The sequence below is a fragment of the Agelaius tricolor genome, unplaced genomic scaffold (assembly GCF_023055355.1).
Source record: "Agelaius tricolor isolate 1412-34295 unplaced genomic scaffold, bAgeTri1.0.p SCAF_22, whole genome shotgun sequence".
In the NCBI taxonomy this organism is placed as follows: Eukaryota; Metazoa; Chordata; class Aves; order Passeriformes; family Icteridae; genus Agelaius; species Agelaius tricolor.
The window spans coordinates 5,780,531-5,801,123 of NW_027269282.1; the positions used below are offsets into that span (position 1 = coordinate 5,780,531).

Genomic DNA, 20,593 nt, shown 5'->3' on the forward strand with positions numbered 1-20,593 from the left:
TGCCTGAGTTGTGTTAAATAAGCATGAGGTCCCTGTGAAAATACGCTCATCAGAGTTAATCAGGTGAGATTTTTTGGGGGGAGGTGGTTTTATCAATGGCATTGCTCCTGCCAGTAATTCTGACCATTATTGGAAAGGAGGAATTAAAATCACAGAATCAAAATTGAAATGAAAGTAGTTGATGGCAGCTGTGGGTAACCATGTGATTTCGGGAAAATAAATAAAGCTGATGAAGCAGAGTCACACCACAAAGAAAACTTTTCCTTTTTCTATTTTTTGCTCCAGAATAACTAATGGTTGTGTTGATTTACAAAGTGTCTGCTTCCAATTGATTTATACCCTGATAATAATCTTAAGTTATTTAGTTGGTCTTCTGTAAATATATGCAGAAGTTGTAATGACAAACAACCAATGTTTCTGCTGTTCAGACCTGCTGCACATTGTGGAGAGGAAATAAAAGGTCTGTGCTGCATTTCTCTGGGGCTCTGGTATCTGTCTGGGAAGTGGTAGAGAAGGGTTTGCCTCTGCATGAGAGGCTACAGGGCAGGATTCCTGAGAATACTTAGTGAATGCCAGCAAAGTTGGTCTTAAGCTGCCAAGGATATGGTGTGTTTTTTCTTGTCTCTTCCTAAGTCCTGCTCTCCCTGGGATGTTTGCATGTGAAATGTATGAGAAATCCCCTCTGAGCAGAACTGAAGGGGAAATGGCCTTATGTCTCTAATAAGGGATATGGAGAATATCTGTTTGATTTCTGAGATCATCCCTTCCTTTGCCCTTTATGAAATCTATATGTTTCTCAGTACATTGACATCTTAAAGGGAAAACATTTCCTGCATGAAGAAGATACCCAGTGCCTTAGGTAGCCTTTCTGCCCCTGTTCCATGCTGCTCTTGGTAGTGGTGGCAATGGTGAGCATTGCCCAGTGTTTCACCCTCTGTGGGGCTGCTGAATGTGAGTTTGTGACTGCCCAGGGTGGTGGGGCTCTGGAAGGTGGTGAAAATTACTTTAAATGCATCAAAAGTGCGAGCCTGGGAAAAGGCAGAATGAAGCAGACTGGTACCAACAAGGTTTGTTGAGGATTACTGATGGAGCACAGTGCAAAGCTGACCCACTGGGACCCACAGCTGAGTGGAGAGCAGTGCTCAGCAGGGCTCAGCAAGGCTGTGGTGAGGATGCTCTGCTTAATGAGTGGTCTTGGGACTGGGACTCTTAATCCTTTCACATGGGTGAAAAGTGTAAGGGATTAGAAAATTTGGGATTATCTGTAGGAGTTCCCTTATATTAACATTAGCATGCTTTAAATGGTTCTGTATATTCATTTTGTTCATGCAACTGTGCAGTGCTTAATTTATCATGGCTCTGTAGCCCAGACAGTACCTAAAATGCTCTCAGTTTAACATGTGCTGTGGGGGCTGGAGCAGAAAGCTGTGTTAGGAGAAAGCAGGATTGAAGGTTCTTTTGCCAAATGAACTTTATAGAAAGAGTTAATTGCTGGATATTTTATGAGAGCTGTGACCTGATCCTCTGTAGTAAGTCTTTAAACAGAATCCGCAGCTAGGCACTTCATTGTAGTGGGAGTTCTGTTTAGATGTGGAAAACACTTTGGGACTAAAGAAAGAAAAAATAATAATACAGGTGTGTTTACTTTTTTGTCTGGTTTTATCAACTTTTACTGTGCCAAGTTAGTAGAAGGAAGCTAAAAAAGGACAATAACTAGTTCTGCCTGTGTTTGCTGATATAGCACCACAGAGGATCGGTCAGTTTTGCATTCATCCATTTTTTAGTGGCTTGAACTTGGTCAGTAAAGCAGCTGAGTCTCTGGTCACTCCTTCAGAGTTTCTACCTTGCAGGCACGGTCTGTCTCTAGCTGGGCATGTGCAAACAGGGGCAGAAGGGTTAGTACACAGCATTAGCTTTGAAGCAAACCTTTATTTTTTTGCTTCAGGGTTTCACATCAAGTCACCCTCCCTCCTCCCAGATTTTCTTCCTTGCCATCTCCCTCTCCTCTTCCAGGTTTCTTATCATCACTGTACAGGCTAGCAGCTTCTTTCAGCCTTGCAGCTAAAGAGGGCTTTGCTACAGCCAAAAAAAAAAAAAAAAAAACCCAAACCAAAGAAGAAAACCAAGTCCCAAAACACCCAACCCAAACCCCAGGTCCTGTCCTGATGCTTGTCTCATAACTGAGGCAGCTCAGTGGCCAGGAGATTGCTGAATGGCTGGAAATCACGGCTATCTGAAGTCTATGGAGGGGCCATGTGTGCAGCTACATCTAAAATTTTTATCACCACCACTGCAGGTGAAAGGCTTTCAATTCGTCTGTGCTGGTCCAGCAAAGTCTATTTTATTTATGTGCTTCCAAGCCCTTAAAAACTTCTTTTAGGGTACATCAGTAGGGAGTTAATAGAAACTTTGAAATATGAAAAATGCCTGTGGGTTAAGCAAAAACCTACTTGACCAACTTGAGTATAAAGCTGGTACTTAGTTGGTAGGTCATTTGCTCTGGGGGAGAGGGGAAGGTGTTCTGCTGGACCACAGATAGCATTTCCCAGTGGGAAAGAAGTTGTAAACACAGTTAGCAGCTCTTAATTTAGGAAGCAGCCTATGTTTTATTTTGCTTGTATTTGTATAGTCTTGCAGCAAATGCTTCTGTCTCACTGCAGTTGGTTGCTGTTTTAATATTAGCTCAGTTCATTTATTTGTACATATGAGCCAGGTAGCACGTATATGTGCCGCTATAAAAAATTTGGAAAGAGTGAAAATATTCAATGGTTTATTCTATTCCTTGTGACTTCCTTAAAAAAACCCAGCAAACAAAAAGTACCTTCACAGAGGAGTTTAAAATGTCTTCCATTCAAATTTTTTAAACAGAACACTGGGCTTTTTTTTTTTTTTAATTTTAAACAAAATGTACTTTCTTAAAGACTTGCTTAAATGTCTTAAGCACCAGCATACCACTCTACCTTGTTTCTGCTAAATGGATTATAAGGGATTTAATTCTGTGAGAATTTCTGTATTGCAGGGAGTGACTTTTTACAGCATGCTAGAGTGAGTGGTGTGTGACAATCTCCTCTGGTTCCCATCACATCCCTCTACCCTGACCTAGGGGTTTCCCTTGGTGCCAATACATGAGCATCCTGGGGCATTTTGGATCAGGCAGGATGGGAGAGCCAGAAGGTGGGTCAGCAATAAAAAAACCTGACTTGAACACTGGGTAGTTAGAAGCAAATTGTATTGATTTTTCTTCGCAGGTCTGATGGTTTTGAAAGCCACTTGCTGTGCGGCTTTAAGCCTCTTCTGCCATATGTGCAGTCAGTGAATGTTAGCGACTCGGCCAGCACCACTCCCACTGATCCACCATGCCTTGGAGCACCTTGAAATACACTGCAACCTTCAGGGCTGCTCCAGCTTAAAAGTTAAGCAGGTGCTTAAGTACTTGGGTGGATCGGAGACTTACAGGCACTATGTTAGGTCCTGTCTGAGCACAAATGCCATCTGTACTGTTTTTAGCAAAATATTGTCACTGCCTTCTTTTTCTTCCCAGTTTCATCATTCTCTTCCTGGCTTTTTCCAAGCTAAGTGATTTTTCTGGCATGGTGAACATGCTGCACGTAGTAAGAACCACAACTTGAAATGGAGTATAAATAGAGAGGGAGAGTAGCTGTTCTGATTGCCATGGAGCATAGCGAGCAAACAGACTTCAGCAATTTTTGAGATCCAGCTAGATTGATATGTATTTACTTGTTTTTCGTATTTTTTTAAACAGGACTTTGAAATTATTAGTTATATTGAGGAGATTTAGGTGGGGAATTTGAATCTTGGGGCTGTTCTGTTGTAAGCTAGTACTGCTGCCCTTAATTTATCACAAAGAGAAATAATTCGGCCAAGATGCCGAATCCTTAAACAGCATCTTTGCAGGTAGGAGGTGTATAAAGTTCATTTCTGCATCTCCTTTATTTTCTTCCCATCCTGGTTCTGAAAGTTCCGTCTTTGCATACTCATGTTATACACTTTTTTGTCTTGCACACAGATAATTCTTTTTCATTTATCTTTCTTTTTTCCCCCCTTCTCCCTTTCCTTCCCTCCCCAGCTACCTTTGCATCCCTTGTAGCTCTGGAGAACTGGCTTGTTTATTGCTGGGAGCGTGGTTGATGCCAAGAAATCCTGACTGCTGGTGCATTATCGCGGGGCTGTGACGCAGGGCAGGATCACGTTCCAGATCTAGGTCTTGTTTATTTTGGATCCTGCTCCTGCTGTGGAGCAGCAACGAGTACTTGACTTCTCGCACTGCTCTGTCGGCTCCATCTTCTGCAGGCTGGGATCCTGCCATCTCCTGCTGTTCCTCTCTCCTTGTGCTCCAAACCTCTGGGGAGCAGAGGGCTGGGAAGGGAGCTGGGGGATTCCTCAGCATGAAAATCTATACTGGACAGGTCAGCTGGTGCATTAGAAACTGTGACTGGAGAGTAATTTTTTTTGTCATTGTGTTTGGGGTTTTTTCCCCCCATAAGTTGTTTGGATTGCCTTTTTATGAAAGCAGGAATTGGTCTAGGAATTGATAATGTTGGTTTGCAGATTTGGAGGTCCCCTGTGACTGTTATGTGCAGTCCTGACTTGTGTTAATTTATCATTTCACAATCCAGCGTGGAGGTTTTTCCTTTCCTTTTTTTCCCACTTTATTTTCCTCGCCCCACCTATTTTTCTTTTTTGCTGTGCATATTGCTTGCCTTGTGCAACAGATGTGAGGAACTGATCCCACTTCTATTGAAGTCAATAGCCAAATTCCTATCGACTTCACTGACAGCAAGAGCGAGCCTCTGTCTAGGGAGTGAGGATTAGAGCTAAGTAGGAGTAAGTAAAGTACAATAAAATCAGAATATCCTACTTACTGCTTAATGCCATGAATTCTGTTTTGAAGAATTTCTGTTTTGAATCCCATGGCTTTTTATGCTGGTGAATGCCAAGAGCTGAATTCATGGGGGTGGGGAAGAGGAGGAGCTGACAAGCATAAGAGGGTTTTGGTTTCTAGAGTTAGGAGGGACATTGGTAGAAAGGAATGACAAACAGTCCGTGATTCCTTCATGACCCTGCGGTAAAAGGACTTCGGCTGATGGATGAGGGGCTTGGTTTGGCAGACAGGCTGAACTGGATCTACTTTTGACTGTGTCAACCAAGTGTCACCATCTAAATCTGGAATGCTGTTGTGTATTATGGGAATATAAATAAACCCAAAAAAAGGCTCAGGAAGGGGAAAATAATTGGACAGAATCTTAAAATTAAAAAGGAAAATAAAAAGGTCGCCCCGTTCCTGTCCTATTCTAAACACATGGCTAAAATAAAAAAAAAACCCAAACCCATAAGAAAACCCCCCAAAAACAAAAAACAGCCTGAGAGACGGGGGAAAATGGCTACTTTCTAGATGTTTTCCTGCAGGACTGGGGCTTCCAGGTCTGCTCCAGGGTGGTGCCGGTGAGAAAGCTGCCTTGCTGCCACACTGCCCCTTCTTTGGGATGGGGGAGCTGCCTGTCCCTGTGGCTGTGGGTTCCTCCTGCCACCTGGGGTGTGGTGACACGTGAGGGGGTGTGTGGACTTGGACCCTGCAGATAGCAGCACGGCCTTTAGCACTGCTGCCTGCTGGGGCCCCACAAGGAAGAATAGGCTGTTATCCTGGCAGGGCAATATTATCCGCGTTTTACAAGCAGGAAGGCTGAGGCGAAGGGTTTATTTTGGTGTGACTCATTCAGGATGGCCTGGGAGCCTGTGGCGGACGTGGAAATTCAATGTCTTGCAGAGCCCTGATCCTGTGTTGCCTCTCCCTGTCCTGCTGAGCTCGTGGGCTGGCACCGCAGAGCGGCCAGGGATGCTTCTCTGCCTAGGAGCGCTGCTGGCACAAGGGTCAGGCAGTGTGCGAGGTGCAGCTTCATGGCAGAGGGGTGTTGGGGGCTGCAGGTTTTGGGGAGCAACCCAGCACTGCCAAAAAGCGAGGGGGCAGAGAAACAAACCCCCTTTCTGGGGTCATGAACCCAGGCAGACGTGGCATGTGGGTTTTGCTGTGCCGCTTCCTCGTGTCACCGCTCTGCCAGAGCGCTTTCTTCGCTTGCTTTTCCTTTCTTTTTCCCTTCGCTCTCTCTTTTGGCCAGGATTTTAACATATATCACAGGCTGGTAGGCTAAGAGCCTGGGACTTCCCCTCACCACACTCAAAGTCTTTGATCTTTTGCTTTGGAGGTAACATCAAAAGAATGGCTGAGAAAGACAGCCAGTGCTGTGAAGTTCAACGTTCAAGTTAATAGCTTGACTGAAGGTTGTGCTGCATTGCTGGAGCTGGAGTAAACAGAGGCGGGTGCACACATTTCCCTGGAAATGGACCCTAGTGCTGCAGAAGGGCTTCATTTGCATTCACAATTAATCTAGGTCCTACAGAAGGGCAGGCTTGGCATTTTATTTTATTAGGTTTTTTTTTTTTTTTTTTTTCCTATTTAATTCCTCCTGCATGGGGAAAGCAGTGGGCTGGCTGGCTGGCTAGGGAGCTGTTACAGGGTACCAGCACTGGCAGTGGCCTCTTCCACACCCTTGCAGCCCTGTCCTGCAGCTGCCTTGCTTTGTCGTTTCTGGGTTTTCTCCATTTTCAAAATGATTTAGCTGAAGTCTGTTGGCAAACCTTCCTCCTTATTTTAATTTAAAAAAAAAAATTAAATTTCTAACCATTCCCTGCCTAAGCATACAGTACATAGTATGGACTTCCCCAGATTTTTTAAATTCACTTCTATTTGTAATGCTCCTGATGTGTGTAGGCAAATGACTGCACCATCCATTTTTCCATTGCAATCTTCTCTATTCTCTGTGTGTCTGGGGAGGTTGATTTGATTTCTTTTTTCCCTTTTGCACTGTAATAAGGTAGGGAATTTTGTATGATTTTGCATGGCTTGGGATATGAGGTACAGCACAAGATACAGTCACAAATATTTTGGCCTTGCTGGTGGTCATATTGTAATCAGAGTTTCTAAGGGACAAAACACTGAAAACTCCAGTAACTTCCCTGAGGTTCTTAACACTTGTGGATGAATTGGCCTGATGTATTATATTTATAAGTTTAAGGCATTGTTATGCAGGACTGATAGAGTATGGGTTTGCCTGCTGTGTATTTTGGTGTGTATGTATGTGGAATGATTGATGTGAGTGCTAACTCCATAGTAAAGTAAAACCAAAGGACTCTGTTTTTTTTTTTTCAAACACATTTATATGAGAGAGATGCACCATGGGTATGTCAGTCCCCAGACAGAGGAGTATTCTTCTTCATCCTGCAACAAAATAAGGGACTCAGATGAGGAGAAGAGTTAATGGCCTTAATAAACTGAGAGAGGAGGTTTAAAATTACTTAGAGAATAAAAGCACTTTCTGATATGGTCCAAAGTTCTCTAAATTTACTTCTGAAATGAAAAAGTATTGTTTGCATATTATTTGCAAATTTTTGACCCCTTGAACAGAGCTTCAGTGTGGGTCTTGAATCACTCACCAGTGCAAGGGATGGGATTCACAAAGGAGCAAAGCCAATCGGGCACCCAAGTCCTTATGGCTTCTTGGAAAAATCCTGACCTGAATACTTTGCCCAGTTGAGTGAATTAACTGCTCTGAAGTGTGTGGGAGTTCAGGCCATCCGTGCCCTCTCGAGGAAACGTGGAATGCTCTGGCGGGTAATGACCCCACCGGATGAGACCACGGGGCTCTTTCTGCAGGGACACTGAGGCGTGTTAATTTTTGAGCCAATTATCATTCAGAAGCCATGGCAAAACATCCAGCTACACAGAATGACAGACTGAAGCAGGTCTTGCAGGAGCTGCCAATCTTTTCTTGGACCAATGGAAAGAGGTGGTGGATGATGGCACTGAGCTCCTGCTTTTTTTTTTTTTCACCCCCTGTTCTCCTGCTTGCTGGAGAAATAATTATTTCCCCTTCTTTTTTTCTTTTTTTTTCCTTTTTCTTTATAAATGCAACTTTTTATTCTATGATTTTATTCTAATATATTTTATTATATTCTATTATTTTATCATTATTAAATCCATACAACGTCAGAGGAATTTTTCTACAATACTTGGGCTACTCCTGCCAGCCTCACTGGAAATCACTGGGAGGTATCACCAAGAGACTGGGGAGGCCATGGCAATTTGAATTCCCTCTGTCCTTCAGGTACATCCTACAGACCAGCATGTTGCAAATCCCCGTGTTGCTTGGGGGCAGGAGGAAAGGAATAATAATTTTCAGTAGATTAGTGGCTATTGTATCATCTCACGTTGCTTAATAAGCCTGATGTTACGTGTGAGAGGTAAGCTCCTTAGTGGGAGCAGGGTGCACTGCAGTGACCTTTTGTGTGCAGGTCTGTGGAGATGGAAGTTCCCTCCTGAGGTTATGGGGTTGGCTGTGCAGCATGCAGAAACGCTGACTTCAACTTGCTGTCCTGCGCAGATGCTCTCCAGTCTATTAATGCTCTCAAAAAAAAAAAAAATCTGTGTAGGAACCTGGTTTTTCTTCCTCTGATTCCACCTAGGATAAATTTGACTTGGAAATAGAGAACAGAAATGCTGTGTCATGATTTTTAAAATAAATAAATAAGCGATTGCTATGAAAGGGAGCTCATTGATCCTTAGTTGCTTCATTTATAATTACCCACATATGGAGTCATCCTACCTCATCTTTAAAAAACAAACCTGCCTCTCAGAACCCCACCAGGCAGCTAAAGTGGCTTCTTGTGTCCCTCCCCACCCTGCTCTCCTCAACCTCAAATACTTATAAAATATAAGCGTCCACAATAAGATTATAAGGTGTTGTAAGACTGGAGCCTTTGCTTTCCTGGCTGTTCAGTAAATAGGCTGTGTCTCTTGGATGTGCCCTGAGGCTCAGAAACCTGAGGCCTGCCCACATCGTGAGTTCTACTTTCCTCCTTGCAAAGTGCCTCTGGCTACTGGAGCTGTCGATGCAGCCCCTTCCACCCCCCGCCCTGCTAAGAAAAAGCTTTTTTTTTTTTGCTCTTTTTTCTTAAGACAGCTGTACAGCTGTAACAAACCTCGAATAGCTACTGGGGTTTTTTTATCAGTTGCAGGTAAGGCTAAAACCTGAAATATTCATTTGGCACTTGTGGGTACAGGGCACTTGGCACAGGTGTGTGAAGCCTCAGGTGCTGCCGGTCTGGCTGTGGTTCTCCCCATGGAGCCAGGAGGGATTGGTGTGTTCCCCCATCCTTGTCCTGAGCTTCTGTGGGGTTCACCGTGTCCCATTGGTGTCTGAGCAGCTGCCTCAGGTCCAGGGTTGTGCCCTTGGCTTTCAGAGAGCATCCCAGAGAGCATTCCATAGGTGAGTGCTCTGCTGCAGTGGCTGCCGTGTGGTTTGGGGCTGGGCTGCCATCCCAGAGCCCTTCCCAGGGAATCTTGCTCTTTGCTCCTGCAAAGGCACAGGGTGAGCTGGTGCCCAGCTCCCGGGATTTAGTAGCAGAAGGGCATCCCTGTGCTGGCTTTGGGATGCCACAAGAGGGTGGCTGGCTGTGCATCCCTCTTGCAGACATTTCCTAGCCCAGGGGCTGTGCCTCTCCTCCCCTCTCCCAGGCAGCTCTGCCATCCCCATCCCTCCCTTCCCATGGCCAGGCAGGAATGTGATGATCCTGGGGAGAGCTCCCACAGGGAACTATCATATATATATATATATATATATATATATTTATTTGCTAATTGTATCAATTGCAGGGTTGAAGCTATTCTGGGTTTAATTCCGTATGAACATGATTTACCAGCCTTGGAGGAGATTTTGCTCCCACTGCAGAGTGAAATACATCTTTCTGCTCAGCTCTCTGACTCCTTTACGTTTTCTAGTACCTGCTAAGTTATTTTAATTTTTTATTTTTTTGCATATTGATATTGAGAGAGAGCAAACATACATACATGAACAGGCTTAAAAAACACTCAGTGTTTTCAAACCATGATCCTTTAAATAAATAAATACAAAAGTTGCCTTGCGGGCCGGCCGGTTCAAAATGCCTGCACTATATTTAGCAACAAGAGCAACATTTTCAGCTATTTGCAGATTTATACAGCTCAGGGCTGCTCTGATGACTCCTTTGTTTCAGCTTTGGGGCTGTGGCATGAAAGTGTGACAGATGCAGATGTGGGAGTGTGGTGTCTGCGGGCTCCCCGCGGCCGTGGGCTGGGTGTTCAGAGCCACCCTCACCTCTCCAAAACAAACCTCTGCCTCAACCACAAGAATCTGGGCATGGGGCACAGTCCCTCCAGGACATGAACTATTGCAGAGCTGCTGGTGCCCTTCTCCCAGGGACAGAGGCCCCTCCAAGCCACTGTTTCTACATGGATTTTTTTTTTTTACATTCAATTTTGTTTTTCTTCCCCTCCTTCTTCTTTTCCACCCACACTTAGAGAAGAAGAATGCAGGCTCATGCATGTTGCTTTTTCCCTATGCAACAGAAAACTTTTGTTTGGTTTTTTTTTCTCCCATACATACATGGAACAATGCATTATTTCAATTTGCTGCTTAAAAAAAGAGTGTTTTCCCTTTTTTCCCCAATTTGTTGAAACTGACAGGATTATTTTGTGATAGTTCATTTTGCTGTTTGATTTTTGTTTCTACTCTTTTTAGCTGAGGGAGTGGATATGGCAGTGTAGTTTTTTGACTGAGGAAAATTTTTCTCTCTGGATAAACAAAAAGCCCCCTATTTCTTCAAAACTTCTAGTAGTGCATTTTGTGCATCTTAAGTCTGCAAACTATGCCAGTTCAAGAAAAGTTGCTTACATTTAATGCATAACCTAAAGGTACTTGAAAAGTCAGTGTGCCTTTCTAAAGTCATGCCATGATTTACTTGGAATTTGTGGTAATTTGGCTTATTTTCATTGGGGGACCCTTTAAATTGGGGAAAAATAATGCATAATGGTGTCAATTCTGGGCCATATTCTTTTTAACATCTTTTTTCTCTGCATCCCCTTCATTTTATGTGTTCTTGAGGAACAGTTTGTGTGGTGATGATTCAACTAAGAATATTTTTAAAAATACTTCTTTTAAATACCTAAATGCCTGTTGCATTGTTTTGGTGGTGCTGGAGGAAACCAGAAAATAAACACAGAGTGTGGCTGCCCAGGAACAAGAGGTGACAGCACAGATTTAGTGAATACTTCATTTGTTTTATTTTGCTTTCATCCCAAATGAATCACTTAGTCCTCCACCTAAATATAATTCTTCCTACTTAGTGAGGAGTCATCTTTCCCTCTGGCCAGATGGGATGTCTTTTCCATGGGTATCCAAAGGCAAGCCTTCCTCATTTCCTCTTCTGATGGACAATTGAGAGGTCCAGCTTTTATTTGGAAGGAAAAAGGGTGCAGCTCTTGCTGTCCCCAGGACCTAGTGCTGTAAGAGAAATAAGAAGGGCAGTTATTGATGGGGGTTCCAAATCCTGGGAAGGGAACGTTTCTTTCCCAGCTCTCTAGGAGGGATTTGGAAAGAGCCATAATCCTGGGTTAGGAGTAATTTGTTACAGCAAGATGATACTTGAGTGGCAGGAGGATTCTGGCAGAGGCAGCAAGAAGGTTTTATTCAGAGGAGTAGCTGGTCTCACAGAAGGTCAGGCTGACACAAATCCTACCCCAGCCCACAAGTTTTGTTTCTCAGCCAGCACAATTAGCTGAGGGGACTCTCGACCTCTTTTACATCTTTCAAAGACATCTCCACACATCTGAGCTAAAAGATTACTGCAAGGAATGTGGACCAGGATATGATGCAGTGGAAAAGTTTTTCTTCCAAGGCCTTTCTGAAAAACAAAACCTCAACAGCAACCTTCCCAGTTTCTCCTAGGAGGTCAGAATATTGCTGGTTCCAGTGTTATCTCCAGGACTTTTTTCCTGAGGTTGCCTTAAGGTTACATTTTTGTGTTAACCTTTAAAAAAAAAAACCCAACCAAAAAAAAAAAAAAAAAAAAAAAAAAAAAAACCAGGACAGAACTTACCACCCCTAGGAAAAGAGAATTTTGCAAGTTCTTCATTTTCATGAAGACCTGAAACCCTTGGAGCCGTCTATTCTGCAGTTACCCCTTGTTGCATTGAAGGCCCAATCACACATGGAAACCACAAGGGAGGTGACAGGAAATTTGGTATGAAATTTGCTGGGTTTACTAGAGAGTGGCTCCCAGCAGTTCACCCAGAATTGCTACATCGACAGGAATTTTTGTGGTAGTGATTAGAGTCATGAGTTTCACTTACCCAACAGTGGAAGAAAATATGACTCTTTCAGTAAAACCTTCTTAGGCCATGTTACAGTAATGAGCAAACTGCTACATTTTCCTGTAGCACTTTTACTCAAGGATCTCACCCACCTGTGCCACTCATTCACAGGTACTTCTCCAGATCTGAGATGAGAATTTGGATCAAAGAGTGAAGAAACCCCTCCCAACCAAGATAGTCTTGGAGACCCCTTTGGAGAGGGACTTGTCTTGCAGAGCATCCTTTCACTGTCTTGCCTTTGTCATGCCTCTGCTGGCTTTTGATAGCTGGAGATGCCAAGCACTCTATAAATCAACCCTTTTTTGGCTGATGGAGGGTAGGCCTAGATTAGGTGTTAGGAAGAAGCTCTTTCCTGTGAGGGTGGTGAGGGACTGGCACAGGTTGCCCAGAGAAGTTGTGGATGCCCCATCCAAGGTCAGGCTGGACGGGGCTCTGAGCAGCCTGGTCTCAGTGTCCCTGCTCATGGCAGGAAAGTTGGAACTTTGGATGATCTTCAAGGTCTCATCCAACTCAAACCATTCTAAGATTCTATGACTCATGCAGGACAGAGTTGTACAAAGATAGGCTTCTTTGTGTCTGTTATGTCTGGAGTTTTTTTTTTTTTTTACTTTCACATAAATACACGCAGTGGAAAATGGTACCAGTTCAGTATCGTGGTCATGTAGAGATGAATTTCCTGATGGGCTTCACTACCAGGGTACCTAAGGAGCCTGGTTGATTCTTCCCATAATCAGGAAGTATATTCCCATGTTTCCAATTCCATTCCAAACTCCAAGTGGTGGAAGTGAAAGGAAAGACAGGGGCAGATTTGGAGGGCCTCCTTTGCTCCTTGCACAGCTGCGCTGTGGGGTTTTTCTTGCTTTTCCTTTAAAAAAAAATGTAAAAAGTAGTTGCAAAGCTGAAAGTTCCAGCCCCTCCTTTACAAATAGAGCTATGCTCTTAACAGAGTTGGAAGGTTTAAAGGGAGGCAGGGCTCCTCTGGAGCAGCTCCTCTGTTTGAGTGGAGGTAGCTCAGTGCCATGATCTCTGTCTCTAACATGCTGTCAGATATCTTTACTGCCTTGATTTAAAGGGGAGGAAAGGAATTATATTTTATAGACCATAAAATGCATTCTTGGACTTCATGCAAACACTAGTTACCAATTGTTCTCTCACTTTCTGGGAGATTGCCAGGATGAGAAATTGTGTGTCTGTACATCAAATTTTTTGGTGAGTCTTAGAGGCTGATTAAACTGTGAGTCTAAGCAAGACAGTCCTACAGAAAGACTTTCTTGAGATTTTTTGACTGTTCTAATCTAACTGAAACTCAGTGCTTAAGTGCAACAGAACAGGTTGCAGAGAAAATTTGGGCAGAGTAGCTTCAAAATGAAGTTGGTTTTTTTTATGGTTTAAAGTAGATAAAAATGCTTATTCTTGTTCCTTGACCAAAATTAGGCTTTTATTCGTACCTGTCTTTTGGAACAGCACTTTGCAGACATCTGAATAGTCCTCAGCCAGCCTGCTGGTTTGTGTAGCAAGGATGGTGGGGTCTTTCAAATTTAATGTGAAAAGAGTAATGGTGCTTTCCCAAGCTCCACCCAGGATTGAGAAATACAGCCTGCAGTTACTTTGCAGAGATACCATGTGAACTGCAGAAAGTAATGTTGTACTTCTATGTCACATGAACACTCTTCCTCTTATAAAGCTAAAAAAAATGATTTTAAATTCCTGCAGTAGCTGATTTGCCTTTACTTTGCTTCTTTATACTTGGTGTCAGTATCCCAGAACTCAACTGTAGCCTACCAACCTTGCCTTCAGTAGAAGCAAAAAACCTGTTTTACTTCAGTGTTTCAGTAGAACTGATGGCAAAAATGCCTTTCATCCATGTTAGAATGAGCAAATAATTATCTGCATTTGCTTGAACTTTCATAGGCAATAATTTTTGAGGAAGCTTCTGGTTATTCTCTTTAACTGTCTCCCAGGCAGCCTCCTCTGCACCCTTATCACTGTATACAGGAAACCAGTGCAAGTGGGGGTGATGCCTGGCAGTAGTAATGGCATGGAGCTGTTACATTGCATCTCTTCTGGGATGCAGGAGAAGAGCTGTGCATGCTCTTCTGGGATGCAGGAGAAGAGCCTGGGGAGGCCAGGAGGAAGCAGAGGATCTGCTCTTCCTGGGATGTTCCCACACCTGCAGGTGACGAGGCACCTGTGGGGCTCAGGCTGTTGCTTTGTGCTTTATCCCAGGCCAAAATCCTCTTTGCCCATCACCTTAGGTGGCTCTGTGATCCCAGGATTTCTGCTGTCAGGATTCCTTCCTTTAGGTGATCTTGGGCTGTTTAATCACCACCACATTTCTCTAACTTTCAGTGGAGGACTCAGCTGTCTCATTTTTCTGCCCTAGCAGCACCTCAGCAATGTGACAAAGGCACGGGCAAAATACTGAAATGTTCAACTCAAGGTTCCTGTGTCAGGGACTCCTGTGTATTACTGGAAGGGAAGGAGACAAGGTCACTCAAATTGTCAATAATGAGAGAATTAAAGGACATTTTAAATTTGGAAGAGGCCTTATGTGCATGTGTCAGTGCAGGAACATAACACCAGTTCCTGGTTTTTGTACCACTTTCTCCCATCTATGCATTTTACTTAATAATTTATTTTTGTGGTGTTGCAATAGTTTAAAAGATTATGTTAATAAAATGAAAATTGGAGATAAATGATAAATATGTTCGTGTTTTACAACTTTATGCTTTAATTTCTCGAATGCTCTGGGGAAATCTTTTGTGTGGAAAGGATTCGTCTCACTGAAATCAACCTTGCTGCTTTTGCTTTGAGCAGCTCCCCTGTGCCTCGTGGTGGTGCATTGCATATTCTGTAGAGGGGCTCAGCATCGTGGGTGGTGTCTATTACTTCTCATACAAAAAATTCCAGACATTGCGGGTCTGCAAGGAATAGGAGGCCTTTTTAAAGTTCCTTCAACAGCCTCCTTCAGTTATTTAAAATAAATCCTTCAGATTTTGCTCTCACACGCACACCTCTACAAACAAGGTGATAACTGAAGACCAGAAATAAGGGGTTGAGGTAAATTAAGCGATGGAGCAGAAGCTGAAGGTCTACAGTTAAATCTTTAGAGGCTTTGCTTCTAATGTAAGTGGAGACACTAATAGGTGACAGACCTTTCTTTGTAGGTACCAAGATGAGTATCCTCTTACAACTTTTTTTTTTGTCTGTAGAGAGCTATTATGGCCTTTTTTCCTTATTGGCTTCCCCGTAAATATCAGCTCTCCCCTCAGCATTGTGGTCTCTGTGTTGCTACTGGATTATCTCTGGTTAAAATTTGTCTAGATGCTCCCTCCCAGAAATGCTTCTAACTGAATATTGGAGAAACTCCTGACCTTCAAGTTGACATCCAGGTGTGTACTTCCACGTGACTCTACATCACTGGCCAAGGGAGGGACTTACCCCAAAACTAGGATCAGGAATATTTCTATTTGAGATCCAGGGAGAAAGTGCAGACTTTGGAGGTGTGATCCAGTGGTTAGGGGAGATATTGGAGACCAGTGGCATCAAGCTGACTGCAGGAGCCCTGCTCCTGCTTGTTTCAGTTCCTGGGAGCTAATAAGCACCAGCTGCAGGAAACCTAAGCTGGAAAGCATTGTGCAGCTTTCCTTCTGTTCAAAATATGGCCTTTTTCTCCCCCTTACTGTGTTTATGTTTTTATATGTCGAAGAACATCACTTGTAGGGCAATCTAGCAGTGAAAACAATAGTGTGACAGGGGGACAGGTTCAGGTTGGACACCAGTGCAGGAAACACCTGTGAGCTCAGTGCCATCCTTTCCTCCACGGCTGCACTGCTGTGAGCCCTGCCCCAGCCTGTGGGGCAGCTGCTGGCCCTGAGTTAGAGCTTCCAGCAAACTCCTCGAGTGCTGGATTTGAAGTTCAGCTGCTTTGGACCAACTCTGCTGTGAAAACTTGGGAATGATGTTTGTTTGCCCAGCCAGAGCTCAGGAAGGTGGCTGTTTTGCAGGGTGGCTGTGCAGAGCTGCTCCCAGTGGGTCTGTGCTCTGCAGGACCCTCTGGTAGTAGATGGGAGGTGTGGATGTGTAGGAGAGTTCTTGGGGTTTTTTTTATTCCTTTCTACAGAAAAAATCTGGGCCATTCAAATCATTTGCCTTTTCCCTTGTGCTGACAATTTAACAGCCTTTTTAAAAGCTTTGGTTTCTCTCAAGTACGCTCGCCCCAAACTTGTTTTAATTCTTGTGTGGAGGCCTGGAGCTTAACAATTATTTTGCTTAAGCTCTCTGAGACTTGCCATAAAACTTTTTTATTTTTTTTAAACACACACATGCTAATGATCCCCATCAGATCATATTGTTAAACAGGGAATAAAGTACTTGCACCATGATGACATTATTTTAAAAAAATGTTAAAAGCAGGCCAGCAGAGCCCATTTCAACAGTTTTGTTCTGAAATAATTTGCACAGATTTGTTAGAGTTAATTTGTTGAAAAGTTCAGTGTTTGTACAGGCAAGTCCTGATTTCCACACCGAGACACAAGAAGCAGGAGAGGAGCAAGTGGGTGTCCAGCATTTGCAGGAACAGGCTGGTGGGAGCTTCCCCTCCCTCTTACCCCTCTGCCCCCTCCCAGCTGCCCGGTGCAGGAATATAAAAGCAGTGTCAGAAGGCTGGGAAAGTCGGCTTTGGATTTTTGTGGACTCCTTGCAAATCAGAGGAACTGTCTGGCTCAAATCTGCTTTTAGGGCCAAGAGAAGAGGATTTCCTGCTATTTAGTTGCTTGAGGAAGGAAAGGATTTACCTCTCTGCTGTAGCAGGACTTAATTTTTCTCCTTTTTAATAAGAATATCATAACGTAGGGCAGCAGCAGTAAACCTTCGAGAGCAATCACGGCTCTCCCTCCTCTTCCCCGAGGTGATGCAACTCCCCCCTGCCCAAGCATCCTCCTGTCACAGCTCCCAGCCCCAGCAAGGGCCTGGCATGTCCCTGCACTGTGAAAGAGAGAGTTGTGGAGGGGGTGGCTGCCGCCTCGGCCACCATCTGGATCCAGTTAGCTCTCTCGGCAGTAGGGCTGAGTCTCATTTCCTCCAACCAGTAATGTTATATAGGCAGTGATCCTGTTCTGCCCTAACATAATTGAAAATTATGTGTATTGTAGACTCGCAGCGCTGAAATGTAGACTTGTAAAAATCTGTGGCTCAGGTAGCCTGTGGAGATTGAATTTGGCACACAATGAGGCTTTTATGTAAAGTAAGAATTATAAGCCACCACATCAATATTGTGTTACAGGCATGACAATTCTTGGATGAGGAGGCCTTGAGTCAGGCTCGTCACCTTAAACAATGCTAATATTTCATACTTTATCAACAGGGCTGGCATTTTGAAGCTAGCAAACATTTTTTTGCTTTTGCAAACATCCTGCTGTTGAAGGTGTGGGGTCACTAGCTTGACATGGGCATTGGCTGTGGGCTCTGGCCCCCTCTGCTTATCTGACAGACAGAACATCTCACCCTTAGCAGGGCTGGGAGACTGCTCTGGATCCTGGCCACTTGGTAGAGCTCATGGAAGTTGCTTTATCGACCCTTGTGCTTTACTGCTTTCCCTTGGGTGTGGTTATTTGATTTTATTTTGTCTCCCACTGGTGTGTTATCCACTGGTAGAAATGGAAGCTGTCCATGTCTGTGCTTGTGTGCAAAACTGAGCCCTCTGGGTTTGGACTGTTCCTGCTGGGCTTCATGTGCATGTCCAAAAGAAGCTGTTTGTGCTTTAGCCTTTGCACTGTAAGACTTCTTGGATCCTCTTTGCCAGGGGTGGGTAAGAGAAGGGCTTTACTGAGAGTCCAGACTAAGGGTTTTAAAAGGAGAAAAAAAAAAAAGTGTAACAGTAAGATCTTCTGAAACGTTCATCTTGCCCTTAGGTCAGCCTGGTGTAGGAGCTGAAAGCGTGTGCTGAAAGCGCGGGCTGTTGTGGGATAGAGGTGGAGTGGGAGCAGCCATGCCTTCTTGCTCTGTTTCTTCTAATGGAATTTATTGCTAGTAAAAAACAGCACAACTGACAGTCCTGAAGGCTTTGTAATCCCTGCAATAATTACTGACTGGATGGGGTCTGCTGTGAGCTCACCCCTGCTGCAGTCTCAGAGAAGCCCACAGGTTTCTCAGCCTGTGTTTTAGGACAGCTGCTGACCTGAGCTCCTCACAGGCTGTCATGGTTGTACGGATGGATATTCCAGGGTTGCTTGTATGACTGTGGAGTGGTCATGGAAAAATGAAGGTGATGAGTTTATTTTTGTGGGTAATGGCCTGGTGTCTGTTCCCTGGAAATCCACAGTTTGAGCTGTCATGTTCTTGTAGAGGTTTCAGCTGTGGCAGCGGTAGGTTCTTGCTCTCCAAAAACCATTGTGAACTTTGAAGCAGAGTCATGCACACATCCTGTGAGGACGTTTTCCTTGGAAGAAGGGAAAAATACTTCACTGATTGTCTGGAAAACCTGAGGAAGCCAAAAGTAGCTGTGACCCATCAGGACCCGTTCTGGAAATTCATGCACCCCTCTATGTGGTGGTGTTTTGACTGCTGTCTAAGAAAACCGGTGGACTTTTGAAAATGTAGCAGTTTACTTGTTTAATAGTGCCATCTGAAAATCTGTAATATATCAGATTTCCTCTCAAGTTTAAAAGTTGGCTCTCAGTTGGCTTAGGCTTTGGGTCCAAATTCTACACACTCCGGTTGCATTTTTATGCACTTTTTTGAAACCACAAAGGGTTAGAAAGTTGCTTTAACATCATCTCAACTTTAAAATTTATGTTGTGGTCACATATATTGAAGAGCAGGGATTTGATGCAAGTGATCAAATATCTGGAGACTTACAATTGAGTTGTAAGAGTTAGAAATATTGCTTATTGGTAGTCTAGTTCTGGTTTGTTTGGGTTTTATTTCTTGTTTTTAAGAAGTGCTGAAACATTCTGGTCCACATTGCACAAATCCCAAATGTGAACATGAATAAAAACAAGACTTCTTGGAACTTGTGGAACTCATATGGGGCACAAATCCAGAGTATGGGTTTGTTTATTTGCATTCCAGTAGCTTGGAAAACTCAGGCCCTCCAAGTGATGGGAATTGGTAACACATTCTCCTGCTGGTTTCTGCTTTTTGGGCACCTCAGTGCCCAGAGTCTTGCAGCAAACAGGCCCTGCATGTGAGCAAATGTTTTGCATACGTGAGCAAATGTGATAGATAGTGATGTGCTTAAGGCATGGAACCAGATCTCCTTCCTTCCTCCATGGAGATTCAGATACAGCTTCCGCTGTTCGCCTGGACGCAGGGGCTGCTTATGCATGGTGCTTCTTCAAGATTACTCTTACTTTAAAAAAAAAAAAAAAAAAAAAAAAAGAAAGGAAGGAATGGGTAAACATAACTATTTCTCTAGTAGGTATTTTCTAGGAATAGATCTGTCAGATCAAGCAGCATCTTGAATAGCGCTGAATAGGAGCTTCTGCAGTGGTCTGATGTATATGTGCAGCTGCTTTTCTTAGTTCTGGGAGGGGGCTGAATGTATGTGGCTGTGCACATTTCTTCCAGCATGATACAGGGCTTTTAGAAGTCTCTTATTAACCGGTGTTAACTGGGACAGCACACAGCAGCGTGCAGAGAGAAAAGCCTGGGCTGAAATTATATTTAGATGTACAGTGCAGAAGTTTGTTTGGGATAACTAATTTCTCTGTGGACCTGCTTTTGTTCAGAATGGAGCACTTCTGGTGCAGTGAGCTGAAGCTTTTCTTGCTTTTGAGTCAGTGCCCCCATATGCTGCAGAGGTGGCACCTGTGTGTGTCCAGCCTCTCTGCTGGTGGCAGTGCCACAGAGGAGCTGTGGCTGTCCCCAAGCCAGGGTTGTCTGACAGAAGATAAGCATGAAGAAGATCCATGGTGTCTTCCAGAAATGGTGAAAAGTAGAGAAAATAGGTGCTAAGACCCAGCAGTCATTTTGGGGTAGTGCTCTGTCTTTAGGGCTCGTACAGCACTGGGGAGTTGGAGCAGTTGACTTGGTACATTTGTTAAAGAAGGCTGACAGATGACCCCCTCAGTAATGAGATCATATTCTTAATTCATGATATGTTTTCCCTCTCCTGACACTGATATCCACCTTTTCCCTTGTCCCATCCTCTCCATGGTTATGCAATTTTGTTTCTTTGTGAGTTTTATGCTACTTCTGCTGCGATCAGTAAAATTAATGTAATACTGTCTTTGCAATCTGTTTTTTTTTTCTTATTCCTGAACTGTAACACAGTGGTATGAGATTGTTCGTTCTGCACAGATTTTGTATCCACAAACATGTAAGGTTGTC

At 43.8% G+C, this 20,593-nt stretch overlaps 1 protein-coding gene across 18 annotated transcripts in view; it reads left to right on the forward strand.

The window, feature by feature from the left end:
• Positions 1–20,593, forward strand: part of TCF7L2 (transcription factor 7 like 2) — a 172,195-nt gene that overhangs the window by 40,208 nt on the left and 111,394 nt on the right. The gene's annotated exons all lie outside the window — the stretch shown is intronic.